Source organism: Piliocolobus tephrosceles, chromosome 1 (genome assembly GCF_002776525.5).
Source record: "Piliocolobus tephrosceles isolate RC106 chromosome 1, ASM277652v3, whole genome shotgun sequence".
Classification (NCBI taxonomy): Eukaryota; Metazoa; Chordata; class Mammalia; order Primates; family Cercopithecidae; genus Piliocolobus; species Piliocolobus tephrosceles.
Genome location: NC_045434.1, coordinates 117,706,710 through 117,722,457, shown reverse-complemented (window position 1 = coordinate 117,722,457; position 15,748 = coordinate 117,706,710). Strand labels below are relative to the sequence as shown.

The 15,748-nt window shown below is 36.0% G+C and overlaps 1 pseudogene; it reads left to right on the top strand.

The window, feature by feature from the left end:
• Positions 1–4,599: 4,599 nt before the first annotated feature.
• Positions 4,600–9,816, top strand: LOC111525481 (annotated as a pseudogene).
• The last annotated feature ends 5,932 nt before the right edge of the window (positions 9,817–15,748 follow it).

The window sequence follows — 15,748 nt, the reverse complement described above, 5'->3', positions numbered from 1 at the left end:
CCCCCCCCCCCCCCCCCCCCCCCCCAAGCTCTCTGACGGAGTTCCGGCAGTCCCGGCATCTGGACAGGACTGGGGCTGGGAAGTCCGCCTGGCTCAATGGCGGAGAGCGGCTTTTCTAGGAGTGGGAGGGCAATAGGTGGGGCACGGGCGTGTCAGGGGCGTTCCGCAGGTGCGACCAGGTAAATCTTGGTCTCTTTGGATTGACATCACCTGGCGCATGCCCAGTTGGTGTGCACCTTCCCGGGTTGCCGGCGGCATTTTCGCGCGTGCGCGGGAAAAGTTGGGGGGGGGGGCGGGGATGAAGAACCCGGAAGTGCACCATCTTGCCTCCGCTCCTCGGAACACTAGACTCAAGTGATCCTCCCACCTCAGTCTCCTGAGTAACTAGGACTACAGGTACACACTACCATATCTGGCTACAGTTTTCCAATTTTTTACAGAGACAGAGTCTCACTATGTTGCCCAGGCTGATTTTGAACTCCTCGGCTCAAGCAATCCTCCCACTTTGGCTCTCAAAGAGCTGAGTTTACAGGCACAAGTTCCACACCCAGCCCTAAATCTACTTTTGAAATGTACCCATAGTCTGACCACTTCTTATCACCTTCTCTGACCCCAAATTGTTGAAATCACTGTAATCTGGATTCAAGGACAGCCTCCAGCTAATCCCCTTGCCATTGTATGGTTCATTCTTCTCCCACATCTTATACACTTTTCTAATGGTTTCTGATCCCTCTTAGAATTACATTTAAAATTCTCATCATGGTTTACATGTCTCCAAATCATGTCTCCAGTTTATCTGCCTGCCCTTGCGCTATCACTTGGCCCCTCACACATTCCACTATAGCCACACCTGTCTCTGCATGATCAATCATAGGGCCTTTGAACTTATATTCTTGTATCTGGATCATTTTTCCCTAGATGATTCCACAAGGGTGGATCTCTCATTACCTTTAAATTTCTCTCATGCTGTAAGACAAATTTTCCTTACAACATTATTGTGAATAGTAGAATGTCCCAAGTACTTTCTCTTCTCTTGTTCTGTTTTTCTTTTTAATACGTATTACCACCTGACACATTACACATTTCTTTGTTTAATAATTTCCTGATGATCTCTTAACAAAGTCTAGGACAGCAGCCCTGTATCCACATGGTCAGATGATGCTTGCCATACTGTAGTATGCTATACTGCATATGTACGATATATAGTTTACTGCATATGTATGATATATTTTTTACTGCATATGTATGATATATAGTTAATATTTACCAACAATGTATGATATATATTTCTTTACTTTACTGCATATGTATGATATATAGTTAATATTTACCAGCAATGAGTTTGTACTGATTTTTAAAATTTATCTTAAAATGTCTTTAACTAACATCTTCTCCAAGAAATCGCAGATATATTAAATAAGGTTTCTTAAATAAGATATATGTATGGATTATACTTGTTTACTACGATGTTAAAACACTTGCCTTGTCTTTTCCCACTATGCCCGTGGCTCCTTCCCTTAAGTATTCGCCCCATTGTCCCTCCTCTATCTTATGAAGAATCGCACGAACACATTCTCTGTCCCCTCATTCTACTTTATTTTTCTTCATAAAATTTGTCACTAGTTGATATCATTTTATTAGATATTTACTTATTAATTTGCTTATGCTTACCTCTAACACCAGACTATAAACCCAATAAATGTAGGGATTTAAACATTATAACTTTTAATATATTTAAATATATTGTTATGTACTATTTTATGTTATTATTATTCATTCATTCACTCATTCATTTTACTATACTATAAGCACTGAATAAATATTTTTGAAAGATAATTCCAGTAGAAGTTCATATAGGCTAAGTTATTTAACAGTTTATTAGCCGTAAATTAGCAGATATCTTATACCTGGTTAGGAATTTATTCATTCACTCCACACAGTTTTACTTAGAGCCTACTGTATTCTAGGAACAAAATTACATGCTGGGTGAAAATAAAATAAAATAAGCACTAATGACTAATATTTATTAATATTTATCATGACATCAATACATTGTCAAAAATACTTTGTAACTTAGCTTCTAGTATGATTGGCTTCTCTCTTCCATTCTCACTAAGAAACAAATGCAATATAGAGAACATTAAAATAGCCCTGGTCTAGAAGTTTGGGTTCATAGGTTTAAGAAAAGTCCTTAGGCCAGTGTTTTCAATGCATTCTCCATATGGCACTGTAGTCTAAAACTTTTCTAGGTAACAATGTCAGGGGATGAAGGCAAGTGGCCAACATTCTTTTATTATGAAAAATCCATTATTCTTATCTTCACAGAACTGGAATAGTAAGTGTAAGTTAGTGGTGGTTACTAAGGCCCTTTGCAGGTAAGAGTGAGGATCATGGTAAAAAAAAAAAAAAAAAAAAAGCGCTGTCTTTGGGGTCAATTGCTTAAGGCAAACTAAATTCTAGTCTGTAAGAGGCCAGGCATTATTGAGTTTACACCACTTCCAGTCCCCTTAATAAGAATAGGTAACCACTTAAGGATTTTTGGAAGGAGCTCTTACAAGAATAAAGAGTACATATTTGCCTGGAGTGTTCCTTTTCCATAAATTCTTTAAGAATCAAGCATGGCAGGAGATGGTACCTGAATAGAAAGGATTACGGACACATTCACTTCTAACAACAACATTGCCTAGAAGGCCCAAAGCTGACAACTGTACACTTAATGAATTTGGACTAAACATACAAACTCACACAAAAAGGAGAAATTACATTGAGCAAGGATCCCAGTTTGACTGGTACAGCCTGAATAGATTATAAGTAGCAACTTAAAAGGTATAGAGTCCTTTATAGGCCAGGAATTCTCTTTTCCAAATAGGCAGACATGGCTTTAGAGTGCAGGCTTTGGAATCTTTGGTAGCCTGTGTTAAGATCTAGGTTTTAAGAGCAAGTAATTACCTTTTCTGGCAAATTTGGAGGGATGATTTGTCTAATAACTAACTTGGAAATTGTTGCGTTTTGTTTAAAAGTTTTTTGAAGAGCCACAACCACACTGTTTCAACCAAATCCTCGTTTGTCTGCTCTGTGTTGTTTACAGTAAATTTAAAAAGCGAAACGGAATAACCTAATGGAGAAGACCAGCCCTTGGTGATTTATTGACTACCAGGTATCTACAACCTGACTTGCCACCTTCTGTCTTGACTAGATGGCTCCTGTGAATATTAGAAAACTACATACATGAAGACTTCTGAGAGGTAGATTCAATTATGGGGGGGTGAGTGATAAAATTTACCAAAAAATAGATTTCATGTGGTGAACTAACTACATGGAAAGATCTCCTAAGCTAATATGAAGAGATAAAAATTGAATGCAATCATCACGAACTCAAAGGTGTGTGTATGTATGTGTGTTTGCATATGTGTGTTTTCAAGTCTCTGCCTAAACTGCTTGGTGTGTCTAAATCTTCTTGTAAAAATTCTAACAATCTTTGTTAGCAGATCAGGGAATTCAGGTATTATAGGACATAATTCATAAGCCAAAACTATTACTGGGGAAAATTATCACAGCCTCAAAGAAGTATGTAATCGATTTTAAAAGAGTCTTTGATAGTGCCTTAGGAGAAACTCTGGGAAAATGCAGAAATCTAGCATAGAACTTTTAGGCAAAAATGAATGATAGAGGCTGGGTGTGGTGACTCACACCTATAATCCCAGCACTTTGGGAGGCTGAGATGTGTGGATCACATGAAGTCGGGAGTTTGACACCAGACTGACCAACATGGTGAAATCCCGTCTCTACTAAAAATTCAAAAATTAGCCAGGAGTGGTGGTGCACATCTGTAAAATGCCAGCTAATTGGGAGGCTGAGACATGAGAATCACTTGAACCTGGTAGGCAGAGGTTGTAGTGAGCCCAGATCGTGCCACTGCACTCCAGGCTGGGCAATAGAGGAGACTCCATCTCAATAAAAACCAAAAAAAAAAAAAAAAAAAAAACAAAAAAAACAGAGCATGATCGAGGATCTCTGTTTTTCCCTAAAGCTCTGTGCACTTGAGCTTAGGGAAGTCCATGAAAGATACTTCTAATTTAAAAATCTTTTGAGTCTGATTTTCATTTATGGTAATATGAGAAAAAGAAGAACATCAGGCCAGAAGAGCCTATGTCCTAGTCTGCTCAGGCAGCCATAACAAAATGCAATCGATTGGGTGTCTGAAACACCAGAGATATATTTTCTCACTGATCACAGTTCAATAGTATTTAGTTTCTAGTGAGGGTTTACTTCCTGGCTTGTAGATGGTCATGATATCATTGTGTGCTCACATGACCTCTTGTTTGTGTGCTGGAAAAGAGACTGCTGTGGTGTCTCTTCTTATAAAGGGCACCAGCCCTATTGGATTAGAGCCACAATTTATTAGCTCATTTAACCTTTATCATGTCTTTATAGGCCCTATCTTCAAATACTATTTTTACTATTTCATTCTATACTATTTGTTGTACTATTTATTTATTTATTATATTACTATTTGAGATTATAACTTCAAAATTTGAATTCTGGAGGGAAACAATTCAGTTCATAGCGACATAGAAAATGCTTTTGCCACTTGAAGCAATGCAGAGAAAAGTTCAGGAAATTGAGTCTGCAGACACTGTAAGGACAAAGATCATATGTACAGGGCTGCCTATTGCAAATATTGGATCTTTAGCACGAGAATAGCATGGATGTTATGTTTCTGAATTTCTATGCTAGTAACTGCTAGGGTGAAGGTAGAGTGAAGAACATATGTTCATGCTTATAGAAAAAAATTATACTCCCACTAAACAAAAAGGAAGACTTCAAGAAGATTTAGTAACTGAAGGAGTCACAAGGGCAAATTTGTTAATTTGCTTCTGTGTGAGTCTTTCAAGAGCCACGTATTCAGTTTGTGGAGTTCTCACTAGCACTATATTCCTCAAAGGCTAGATTAAGGATGATATTGTAGGAGGAACACAGATATATTTATTCTATCCACTTTTTATAGTTTTATTTTCTTCAATATTTATTTTTAATTTATGGTAAAATATACATAACATAAAACTTACCATGTTAGCACTTTTAAAGTATACAGTTAAGTGGAATTAAGTGTGTTAGTATTGTTGTGTTACCATCACCACCATGTATCCACAGAATTTTTATTCATTTTGTGAAACTGAAACTCTGTGTCCATTAAATAATAACTTCTATTTCCCCCTCCCAGACGCCCTGAGAAACAAGCATTTTACTTTCTACCTCAATGAATGTGACTTCTCAAGATACCTAAGTGTAATCCTCATATTTGTCCTTTTGTCAATGGCTTATTTCACTCAGCATAATGTCCTTAAGATCCATTCATGTTTTAGCGTGTGCCAGAATATCATTTTTTGTTAAGGCTGAATAGTATTTCATTGTATGTATATAATTATATTTTGTTTATCCATTGACTGTCTTCTACCTTTTGCCTATTGCAAATAATGCTACTATAAAAATAGTTGTATAGATATCACTTCATGTCCCTGCTTTCAACTGTTGGAGGTACGTAATCAAAGTGGAATTGGTAGATTACAGGATGATTCTATGTTTAACTTTTTGAGGAAATGCTATACTGTTGCCTACAGTGGCTATACCATTTTACATTCCTACCAACAAAGCACAAGGGTTCCAGTGTCTACACATCTTTATCAATGCTTGTTATTTCCTGCTTCTTTCATAGTAGCTACCCTAATGAGTGAGAAATGGTATCTCATTGTGGTTTTAACTTGCATTTCCCTAATTATTAATGATGCTGAGAATATATCCATGTACTTACTATTTGTACATCTCCTTTGGAGGAACATTTTTTTATTTACTTTGTCTATTTTAAAATTGGATTGTTTGTGTTTTTTGGTGTTGAGTTTTAGAAATTCTCCATATATTCTGAATATTAATACTTTATCAGATAAGTTATTCACAAGTATTTTTTCTCTAATTCTGCATGCTGCCCTTTTACTCTGTTGATAGTGTCTTTTTTTTGCATAAAGAAAAAAATATTTTTGATGTCTAATTTGCCTACTTATTTTGCCTGTGCCTTTGATGGCCAAGAAAATATTGTCAAGTCAAACATCATAAAGCTTTTTCCTATGTTTTCTTTTTAAGAATTTTATAGTTTTGGGTCTTCTGTTTAGGTCCTTGATCTATTTTGTGTTAATTTTTAATGTAGTATGGGTTAAGGTTCCAACTTTATTCTTTTGCATGTGGATTTCCAATTTTTCTGACAAAGTTAGTTTAAAAGGTTTCTTTTTCTACTGAAATGGTCTGGGAAATCTGGCTGAAGGTCACTTGAAAATATATATGAAGGTTTATTTCTGGATTCCCTATTCTATTTCATTAATCGTATGTCTATCTTTGTGCCAGTGCTGCACTGTTTTGATTGTCATAGCTTTGTAATATGTTTTAAAATCAGAATGTAGAAGATAAGTATCTTAATTCATCTTTTCCAAGATTGTTTTGGCTGTTCAGAATTCCTTGAGTTTACATGCAAATTTTAGGATAGATTTTTCAATTTCTGGAAAAAAGTCATCATTGGTATTTTGATAGAGATTGCGTTGAATTTGTAGATATCTCTGGGTTAGTGACATCTTAACAATATTATGCTTTGTAGTCTATGAAATCTGTATGCCTTAATTTATTAATGTCTTTAAAAATATCTTACAACAATGTTTTATACTTTAAGTGTACAAGTCTTTCACTACCTTGGTTTAATTTATTCCTATGAATTTTATTTTATTCCTTTCAATACTATTATAAGTGAAAAAGTTTTTATTTTATATTGTTCATTGTTAGTGTATAAAAATGCAACTATTTTTTGTGTTAAATTTGTATCCCACAACTTTGTTGAATTTATTATTTCTAAAAGTGTTTTTGTGAAATATTTAGGGTTTTCTTCTTATAAAATTATACTGTTTGTGAACAGAGATAATTTTACTTATTGCTTTTCAATTTGAATTCCTTTTATTTTTTTTCTTGCCTAATTGTCATAGCTAGGACTTCCAGTACTTTGTTGAATAGAAATGACAAAAAGTGAGCATTCTTGTCTTCTTTTTAATCTTAATGGTAATGCTTCCAGTTTTTCACCATTGTGTATGAGGTTAGCTGGGGTTTTCATACATGGACTTTATTATTTTGAAGTAATTTCTTTCTATTCATAGTTGGTTGATTGGTCATGGAATAGTGTTGAATCTTATCACGTTGTTGATTTTTTTGTATCAATTTGTGGTTTAGTTTCCCCTTCACTCTGTTAATGTATTACATTGATTGATTTTTATATATTAAACCATTCTTACATTCCAGGAATGTATTCCACTGGTAATGGTGTATAATATTTTACATGAGCTATTGAATTCAATTTGATAATATGTTTTTGGCGAGTAATTCATTTATCATGATATTGGTCTATAGATTTATTTTTCTGTATTTTCTTGGTTAGGTTTTGGTATCAGTTTAATACTTGACTCAGACTGGGCTTGGAAGTGTTCTCCTTTAAATTTTCAGAAGAGTTTAAGGAGAATGGGTGTTAATTATTCTTTAAATGTTTGAGAAAATTTACCCATTAAGCTATCTAGTCTTGGGCTTTACTTTGTTGGGAGGTTGTTGATTATTGATTTTATCTCCTTATTTGTTATAGGTCTATTCAGATATTCTACTTTTTCATGATTCAGTCTTGGTAGGTTTTGTTTCTCCAGGAACATGTCTATTTCATCTAAGCTATTAAATTTTTTGGAGTGCAATTTATCTTAGTACTTTCTTGTAATATTTTCGTACCTTTAGAAATAGTAGTAATGTCCTCTCTTTCATTTCTGATGTTACTTTTTTGAATCTTCTCTTTTACTTAGTCCATCTAGCTAAAAGTTTATCGATTTTGTTGAACTTTCCAAAGAACCAACTCTTGCCTTTGTTATTTCTATTGTTTTTCTATTATTGATTTTGCTTATCTTTGCTCTAATTTTTATTATTTCCTTTTTAGAACTAGTTTTGTGTTTAGTTTGTTTTTCTATTTCTAATTTGCTAAAGTGTAATTTTAGGCTTATTGATGTGATGTCTTTTTTCCTTTTTAATATAAGCATTTATTTACAGCTATAAATTTTTCTCATAACACTGTGTTTGCTGCATCCTGTAAGCTTTGGTCTGTTATACTATAATTTTCATCAGTTTCAAGATATTTTATAATTTCCCTCATGATTTCTTTTTTGATCCACTTGTTTAAGAGTGTGTTGTACAGGCTGGGTGCGGTGGCTCAAGCCTGTAATCCCAGCACTTTGGGAGGCCGAGACGGGTGGATCACAAGGTCAGGAGATCGAGACCATCCTGGCTAACACGGTGAAACCCCGTCTCTATTAAAGAATACAAAAAACTAGCCAGGGCGAGGTGGCGGGCGCCTGTAGTCCCAGCTACTCGGGAGGCTGGGGCAGGAGAATGGAGTAAACTCAGGAGGCGGAGCTTGCAGTGAGCTGAGATCCGGCCATTGCACTCCAGCCTGGGCGACAGAGCGAGACTCCGTTTAAAAAAAAAAAAAAAAAAAAAGAGTGTGCTGTACAGAATTCTGATAATCTTGACCTTCAAGACAGGGGCTATATTTATTGGTGTGTTCTCTCAATCGACCAAGTCACAGCTAAACAAGTAGTCTTGTCTGAGAAGTCACTGATCTCTGAGGAGACAGACCTTATTAACCTAACTCTACTGGAGAGCTCGTGTGCCACATTGATTCTTTGGCCTCTGTGTATCATAAGTCTCCAAATATTTTTGTGGAAGGAAGTCATGGAATCCATTGTAAACAGTTGCCATTTCATCGTGGGAGCACTGATTCAGGTGACAGCCCTGTTGGTACCACCACTGCAACTAACCTGAAACAACCTCAGGTAATCCCCTCCTAAGGTGATCTTCTGGGGCATCTTTTAAAACTTGACCTCAGTCAATGTGCCACAGGTGTCCTCCATGAAGATGGGAGCAGTAGATCTCTTGGGAGGAGGACTAGATGGTCTGGTGGGACAATCCTTCATCCTATCATAGATGTCTGCAACCTTTGCTTCTTCACCTACACCTGTTGTGGTCAACAGTGGACTGAATGACCTGTGTGAAGTCTCCACAGGGATAGGCAAGGCACCTGGTGGGTATGTGGCTCCTAAGTCTTTTTCTGGCTACCTGCATTAAAGGATAAAGGCTTAGAGATTTCAGGAACATTGACTCACCACCAAGGGCACATCTTTATGGAAATGAACTTCACCAACACAGCTCTGCAGCATATGACAGATTTTGCAACCTAGTTTAACAAGAATGGCCATCCATACACCACTGATGCCAAACCAGAACATTGATGTCTCCCTGCCTCTCAACACGTTGGGCACAGTCATGAAGATGGAAACTCTGAATAACCTGCTGGTGGCTGTGAAAAACAATACTGATGTCTTCTACTTAAGCCACCTCACCCCACTCAGTGTGCTTTTTAGAAGATAGCAAAATGGAGCACCAGGTCTTCCTTGCAGCAGGAAAGGATATTCCCAATGAAGTGAACTTCAGTTTTAGATTAAGGAATGTCATTTAAATGCTGACACTCTTTCCAGCAAGTTGCAAAACAATAATGTTTATACCATTGCCAAGAGGAATGTGGAAGGGCAGGACATGCTGTACAAATCCCTGAAGCTCACTAATGGCATTTGGATTTTGGCTGAGCTACGCATCCACCCGAGAAACCCCCATTATATGCTGTCACTGAAGTGCAGAGCTCCTGAAGTCTCTCAATACATTCATCAAGTCTAGGATGGCATTTTGAAAAACTAGCAAGACTGGTCCACTACCTTCCAATCATGCTGTGATCAGTGCAAGCCAAGAATTCTTAACTGGAAGAAACTGTATTGCTGTGTAGAATCTGAACCCAAACATACTGAGGCAACCCAGCAAGGTAGTAACTAGTCTAACCTGTCTAACCTGTGCCAACATTAGAGTACAATCTGTTGGATACTTTTAGCTTCCTGTGAACATTGGTAACCACTGCTTCAGTCATCTCCCACCTCTTGCCACCTGCTGCTGCTATCTGTGCTTACTTGTGGGTTTCTCCATGCTGTGCCAATGGCCGGCTTTTTCTACACCCTCTTTTTTTTTTCTTTTTTTTTTTTTTTTTTGAGACGGAGTCTCACTCTGTCACCCAGGCTGGAGTGCAGTGGCGCGATCTCAGCTCACTACAAGCTCCGCCTTCCGGGTTCACGCCATTCTCCTGCCTCAGCCTCCCGAGTAGCTGGGACTACAGGCGCCCGCCATCTCGCCCCGCTAGTTTTTTTTGTATTTTTAGTGGAAACGGGGTTTCACCGTGTAGACCAGGATGGTCTCGATCTCCTGACCTCGTGATCCACCCATCTCGGCCTCCCAAAGTGCTGGGATTACAGGCTTGAGCCACCGCGCCCGGCCCTTCTACACCCTCTTTTGAGTATAGTTTGGTATTTTGTAATTGAGAGCTTGTTTCAAAAGCAAAAAAAGACAACAAGTATTAAAGCAAGAACGTGTCACTGAAAAAAAAGTGTGTTGCTTAATTTACACATATTTGTAGATTTCCCACTTCTACTATTGTTTTTCAGTTTCATTCCACTGTGATCAGGAAAGAATCACTGTACAATTTTAATCCTTTAACGTTTATTAGAACTCGTTTAGTGGCCTAAAATATCATCTATCCTGGAGAATATCCATGTGTACTTCAAAGAAATATGCTACTGTTGATTAGAATAAAATTATATTTTATTAGTTTCTTTATTTTGATTAGGAAAGTGAGATTTATGAATGAAATATTTTGCCTAGGATCAGGCAACAAGGAAGGTGACTTGGAAAGTTTAGAAACTGAAGTTTATTTAACATGAACGTTTTATAATCAAAACATAATTTTCAAGTAGTTTAAAATATGATTCTTAAATAAATAAACCCATGCCACAGATCTTAATTTAATTCATTACTTCTTAATAAAATACTTAATATTGTAAAGATAGGACAAAATTATATTGAGAATTTGTGTATACCTATTTTGAAGGAAAAAATGCTAAAATAAGACTGCAGTGTTAAATAGTTAATTTGCTATATGGCAATATTAAAAAATCTTTGGAATTAATTTTTCTACCAGATGTAAGTCCACAATTGAAGATGAAACATATAAATGTTTGACCTCTAACTGAAAAATAAATTCAAACACATGTAGAGATTCTTAAGTAATTTCCTGGTATGACATTGAAAGTGCGTGCCATACTCTCGATATGACTTCATTCTTTTGATTTTCAAATTTTGTATAACTTTTCTCAATATTATTACACATTGTAAATTGATAGACTTTTACTTCTGAGTTTTAAATTTTCTGGGTCATCAACTTTGGAAAACTGACATATATTACATGAAAAATGGGGATTTATCATATAGAGTCTTTTTTTCTTATCTGTGGAGTTACATTTCACAGTTTGATAAAATTCTTAGCAATTTGTGCCAATGCAGGAATGTGAACAACACTTCGAGGACAACTTTTGGTATAAGGGAACATTGTTTATACCTGGGAAGTACTAGTGCATAATGAATTTGGTGCTTAGATTTTCTAAATTGTGCATATATAGTTTTTTTACATTAGCTACAGTCAACATATCAAGTTTATAAAGATATATAATATTATTTGATATGATTTCAAATATTTCACCCACTTTGCAGGTCTCAACATTAGCTCATGGATGTTGAGTGTGAAGCTTTTAAGATAATTTTTTATAATGTCACCTACATAACCTGGAATTTTCAGGTTAGAGTACATCTTTCTCCCACCTTAGGTATTTAAGTTGTACATAGTAAAAATAATACAACTGTAGATCATAGAAATAAAAATACATCGTTTAAGGCAAAATAAGAGTACAGGATGGTTGAATGGTCCATTTATTTTATTAACTTGAGTGAAATGAATTAACATTCTTTAGCCAATATCAGAATGGAGGCAAATTCACCATTAAACTGAGGAACATATCTCTGGAGATTCTCTCTGAGCTGAAATAATTTTACAAATATGTGGTTAATTAGCTTCATCTCTGAATACGCCAGCAACAGTGAAAGAGCTGAATGGTCTATGAACTATGAACCTCTCACTTTACAAGTGGTCCAACAAGAGCAGTGTTTAGCATGCACACAGCTCATGTGAAGCTGTTGGAATCTCCTTTGTATTCTATCCCTGCTTTCTAGGTTAATAGAGGGCTTACATGTTTAGAACTGTCAAGTGAATATCTTTTTACAAGCATTACACCAATTTCAGTAGAGGGTAAAAGAACAAAGAATGTAATCTTATTCATATAATTCAAGAGCACTCAATTATTTGGGCACTCTGAGATCGTTATTTCATCATTTCAAAGAACAGGCAGTTAATTGAAGGATAAAGTGGATCTGACTTAGACAAACTTTATTTTAAAAAATACTTATCTATGGAAATTCCTGTTGCTATTTCAAGTTTTCCAAGTAGTAGTGTTTTTTTTTTTTTTTTTTTTTTTTTTTTGGTCTGTTGTTGTTGTTCTTAAGACTGTTATTCCAGCTTCTAATTTTAAATCTTATTGATACATGCTTTCTCTAGTTTTCTCATATAAACACATATATTACTGTCTGATATATTTTAGATCCTTTCTTCAATATTTTCCATCTTTTACCAGATTGACTATATCTTATTTCCCCAGTATAATACTGTAATCTTCACTGTTCCCCCAATACCAACCTTTTTCTTCATAGTTTCGTAATTAGATTGGGGATGATAAAACACAAATATATTGCCAATGAACTTCTATAATCTTGTCAACAATGGCAATTTTTTAGAAGTTTAGGGAATTTGTGGTTTTCATATTGTTGCCTGTGAAGGTAGCATTTGTGTACTCATCAGGAAATCAAATGCTAATGGCAAAAGCAAACTATTATAAGCAAAATGATATAGCCAATTAGCTCACTTTTTTTCTGTAAGATTTTGTTTAATCATGTGTAGAGTTGATAATAAATTGTTAAGGATGAGGCATTTTTTAAACGTCATCTGGTTTCATCACTCCATTCTTAACATGAGGAATATATATCCAGAAATGTTAAGTGACCCATCAAAGTTTCACAGTTCCAAACATCTTTCATGTGTCCTGTTCCTGCTGAGATCTTCTTTGATGTGAATTCTTATTCATCAGAATAACCCACACCATTCACTTTAGTACTTATGCTCAAAATAGTTCTTGTGTTTATATGCTATGGTGTCCACAAGAGATAAGTGGGGTCATTATTTCCTTTATGGTACATTAAACTCCTGCAAGGCATTCTACCAATACATTTTGTCTAACGTGATAAGCCTACAGTATCAATAAAATTTGATTATTTGCTTTTTGTAACTTGTGACTAATCGCAATTTCAAATAGTGTGATAAGCCAAGCTTCATTGAGACCTTCCTAGTTGATCAAAGGCTTGAAAGACATGAGATAGCTGTGCAGATACTCAGCAGAAAAGCACTCCAGGACAATGTGTCAGACAGTACAATTGGCCCAAGGTACAACTATTCCTGTTGTTTATGAGAAGTAGCCGGCACTGTGGACACTGTGGATGGCTACAGTAGAATAAGATAGTGATGAGACTGGGGAGTGGAAGGTGCATATCACACAGGACCTTCTAAGCTATATTTGACTCATAGGGTTGTAACAAATTACTACAAGCTAGATGGCTTGAAATGACATAAATTTATTTTTTCATAGTTCTAGAGGCTATAAAGGCTATAAATGAAAAATCGAGATGTCAGTAGCACCAAGCTTTCTCTCAAAGCTGTAGAGAAATATCCTTCCTTTGCTCTTCCTAGCTAGTCATTAGAACAGGGCCCATTCTAATACACGATGACCTCATCTTAACTTTATCATATTTGCAAAGACTATATTTCCAAAAAAAGTCAAACTTCAATATTCCAGATAGACATGCCCTTTTGGAGGATTATTCAATGAAGTACATAAGCCATTGAGAAGACCCTGTTTTTGAATTCTGTGGAAACTGGAGCTATTGCAGGTCTTTTAGCAGACAAGTAACATTATCCAGCTTTTAATTTAAAAAGGTATCTCTGGTTGCTCCGGTGAGATTGGAATACAGGGGTGCAATGACAGATGACAGGGGACCAGGTAGGGACCTATTAGTCATGATAAAGGTAAGGAATGATAGTAGCTCAGACCAAGTTTGCGGTCATGCAGGAAGTAAGAAACAGTCAGATTGTGGATATCTTTAGAAGATTAAACCAACAGAATTTCCTGATAAAATCAGCTATACAATATGAGAATAAGAAAGGGGTGCAAAATTATCCCCAATTTTTGCCCTGAGCCATTGGAAGTGACTATACCATCCACTGAAATGGAAAAGGCTGATAAAGAAGCAGGTATTAACATTTCATTTTTGTTACCTGAGGACATTTCTGATAGGCAGTTGATAGAGAACTTTGGAGTTTATTAGCAAGGTCTGAGTAGCAGATCTATATGTAGGAGTCACAGCAAATACATGCATTTAAAGTCACTGAAAGGAATAAAACCACATTGCACATAAGTGTAGATGTAGATGAGAAGAGAATCAAGAACTGAGTCCTTGACTCAGTTCAACATTAAGTGGTTGAGGAGAAGAGAACTCAACAAAGGTGACAGAAAGAACAATCATTATCACCAGGCATGGTGGCTCAAACGTCTGTAATCCCAGCGCTTTGGGAGACCGAGGCAGGTGGATCACCTGAGGTCAGGTGTTGAGACCAGGCTGATCAACATGGGTGGCCCATGCCTATAATCCCAGCTACATGGGATGCCGAGACAGGAGAATCATTTGGGAGGCAGAGGTTGCAGTGAACCGAGACTGTGCCACTGCACTCCAGCCTGGGAAACAAGAGTGAACTCCATTTCAATAGATAAATAGATAGATAGATAGATAGATAGATAGATAGATAGATAGATAGATAAATAATCATTAAATCATTATCATCAGAAGTTTTTCAGAAGCGTTAAGAAAGATACAGCAATAAATCCATGTAGCTCCATGGTTCACTTTTAGTAAGCACTCAGGAAATTCTAGCTGTTTGTCACTAGTTAACTGTTATACTATAGTTCTTTGAGTTTTCCACAATACTGTATGTTTCTTGAAGGCAGTTACAAACATGGTACCTGGCACATAATGGGTAATCATTTAATATTTGTTGAATAAATGAGTGAAGTTCCTTACTTGTTTCTATAATTTTTATTTGTACTTACTCTGTTATAGCCCTTGTGCTATGGTATTATAATGGTTTCTTATTATGGATGTGAGCTTCCCTATATGTTCACATTTGAATTTATATTAGATATTAAACATATCTTTTATTGTGTAAAGAGATTAGTCAAGGCAGAATTGAAATAGTGATCTCTGCCTCTTTCTTTCCTTTTTTGTTAGCTTTCCAAATATTTCCAGAATGCATCAACTATTCTTCATATATATCACTATACCTTATACCAGACTACCATTATCGATCATAAGGATTATTGCAACAGTTTCCTAACTGGTATCTCTTTCTCCTGATGAGATCCCTCCCAAATTCCTCTTATTGTCAAGCTAAAGCGATATTCCAAAATGCACAATTCTGATCAACTTAGTCTCCCCATAAGACTGTTCAGTGATTTTATCATTAAATTAAAATAAAGATCTCACCTTTGGCCATACTTTCAATCTCATTTTTTCTCTGAACTATTTTTAGTGTTCT